This window comes from Arachis hypogaea, chromosome 2 (assembly GCF_003086295.3).
Source record: "Arachis hypogaea cultivar Tifrunner chromosome 2, arahy.Tifrunner.gnm2.J5K5, whole genome shotgun sequence".
NCBI classification, from domain to species: Eukaryota; Viridiplantae; Streptophyta; class Magnoliopsida; order Fabales; family Fabaceae; genus Arachis; species Arachis hypogaea.
Window position 1 is genome coordinate 63,501,175 of NC_092037.1, and position 2,862 is coordinate 63,504,036.

Consider the following 2,862-nt stretch of genomic DNA (forward strand, 5'->3'; position numbering starts at 1 on the left):
CCAAATTCCTAATGGAGGACCTTGTTTCAGTCATGAAACTTTGAGTGGTTTTGATTAGATCAGAGACCATGGTTGCTAAGTCAGAGTGGCTCTGCTTAGAATTCTCTGTCTGTTGCTGAGAAGATGATGAAAAAGGCTTGCCATTGCTAAACCTGTTTCTTCCACCATTATTATTGTTGAAACCTTGTTGAGGTCTCTGTTGATCCTTCCATGAGATATTTGGATGATTTCTCCATGAAGAATTATAGGTGTTTCCATAGGGTTCTCCCATGTAATTCACCTCTTCCATTGAAGGGTTCTCAGGATCATAAGCTTCTTCTTCAGATGAAGCATCCTTAGTACTGCCAGGTGCAGCTTGCATTCCAGACAGACTTTGAGAAATCAAATTGACTTGCTGAGTCAATATTTTGTTCTGAGCCAGTATGGCATTCAGAGTGTCAATCTCAAGAACTCCTTTCTTCTGATTCGTCCCATTATTCACAGGATTCCTTTCAGAAGGGTACATGAATTGGTTATTTGCAACCATTTCAATCAGTTTTTGAGCTTCTGTAGGCGTCTTCTTCAGATGAAGAGATCCTCCAGCAGAGCTATCCAATGACATCTTGGACAGTTCAGACAGACCATCATAGAAAATACCTATGATGCTCCATTCAGAAAGCATATCAGAGGGACACTTTCTGATCAATTGTTTATATCTTTCCCAAGCTTCATAGAGGGATTCACCTTCCTTCTGTCTGAAGGTTTGGACTTCCACTCTAAGCTTACTCAATTTTTGAGGTGGAAAGAACTTTGCCAAAAAGGCATTGACTAGCTTTTCCCAAGAGTTCAGACTTTCTTTAGGTTGTGAGTCTAACCATATCCTAGCTCTGTCTCTTACAGCAAAAGGGAATAGCATAAGTCTGTAGACCTCAGGGTCAACCCCATTAGTCTTGACAGTGTTACAGATTTGCAAGAACTCCGCTAAAAACTGATAAAGATCTTCCAATGGAAGTCCATGGAACTTGCAATTCTGTTGCATTAGAGAAACTAATTGAGGCTTAAGCTCAAAGTTGTTTGCTCCAATGGCAGGGATAGAGATGCTTCTCCCATAGAAGTCGGGAGTAGGTACAGTAAAGTCACCCAGCACCTTCCTTGCATTGTTGGTATTGTTGTTGTTTTCGGCTGCCATGGGTTTTTTTTCCTTGAAGATTTCTGTTAGGTCCTCTACAGAGAGTTGTGCCTTAGCTTCTCTTAGCTTTCGCTTTAAGGTCCTTTCAGGTTCAGGGTCAGCCTCAACAAGAATGCTTTTGTCTTTGCTCCTGCTCATATGAAAGAGAAGAGAACAAGAAAATATGGAATCCTCTATGTCACAGTATAAAGATTCCTTGAGGTGTCAGAGGAAAAGAAAAATAGAAGGAAGAAGTAGAAAATTCGAACTTATCAAGAAAGATGGAGTTCGAATTGTGCATTAAGGAATAGTGTTAGTCCATAAATAGAAGGATGTGAGAAAAGGGGAATAAATTTTCGAAAATTAAGTAAAAGATTTAAAAACCTTTTGAAAAATACTCATTGATTTTCAAAAACTAAGAGTGGAAAAGAAATCAAGTGATTTTTGAAAAAGATTTTGAAATTAGAAATCAAAAAGATATGATTGAAAACTGTTTTGAAAAAGATATGATTAAGAAGATATGATTGAAAAGTTATGGTTTTAAAAAAGATATGATTGAAAAGATATGATTTGAAAAACAAATTAAAAAGATTTGATTTTAAAAATTAATGACTTGCCTAACAAGAAAAGATATGATTCAAACATTAAACCTTTCTCAACAGAAAAGGCAACACACTTGAAATGTTCAATCAAATCATTAATTGTTAGCATGTATCTTTGAAAATGGAAAGAAATTAATTTTGAAAAAGATTTGATTGAGAATATATGATTTGAAAAAGATTTGATTTTGAAAAATTTTGAAAACTTGAAAAAAATTTGAAATAAAAACAGAATCTTCCCTCTTGTGCCATCCTGGCGTTAAACGCCCAGAATGGTGCACATTCTGGCGTTTAACGCCCAAAGCTCTACCCTTTTGGGCATTAAACGCCCAGCCAGGCACCCTGGCTGGCGTTTAAACGCCAGTTTGCCTTCCTCACTGGGCGTTTTGAACGCCCAGCTTTTTCTGTATAATTCCTCTGATGTATGTTCTGAATCTTCAATTTTCTGTATTATTGACTTGAAAAGACACAAATAAAAAAATATTTTTGGATTTTTAATAATGAGGAATAATCAAAATGCAACTAAAATCAAATAACAATGCATGCAAGACACCAAACTTAGCAGTTTGTATACCATTGACACTAAAAAAATGAGAATGCACATGAGAAATAACAAAACACTCAAGTCAAGAGAATTCAAAGATCAGAGCAAGGAAATCATCAAGAACATCTTGAAGATCACTTAAGACACATGAATGAATGCAAGAAGAACATAAACATGCAATTGACACCAAACTTAACATGAGACACTAGACTCAACAAGAAACATAAAATATTTTTGGTTTTTATGATTTTGTAATTTTTTTGGATTTTTCGAAAATTAAGTGGAAAAGAAAATAAAGGTATCAAAATTCTTAATGAGAATTCCAGGAATCATGCAATGTTAGTCTAAAGCTTCAGTCTAAAGAAATTAGACATGGCTAGCCAAGCTTCAGCAGGACATTGCATTCAAGAGCTAAATTGATGAGAATCAATCAGCTTTGGTGATGATAAGAACATCACCTTAAAACACTAGAATTCATTCTTAAGAACTCTGAAGATAAATACCTAATCTAAGCAACAAGATGAACCGTCAGTTGTCCAAACTCAACAATCCCTGGCAACGGCACCAAAAAC

General features: G+C 35.7%; 1 non-coding gene across 1 annotated transcript; it reads left to right on the forward strand.

Annotated features, from left to right (window-relative positions):
- Positions 1 to 655: 655 nt before the first annotated feature.
- On the forward strand, positions 656 to 763 carry LOC112762875 (small nucleolar RNA R71). The gene has a single exon (XR_003182778.1). It is a non-coding gene; the product is annotated as a small nucleolar RNA R71 (small nucleolar RNA).
- The last annotated feature ends 2,099 nt before the right edge of the window (positions 764 to 2,862 follow it).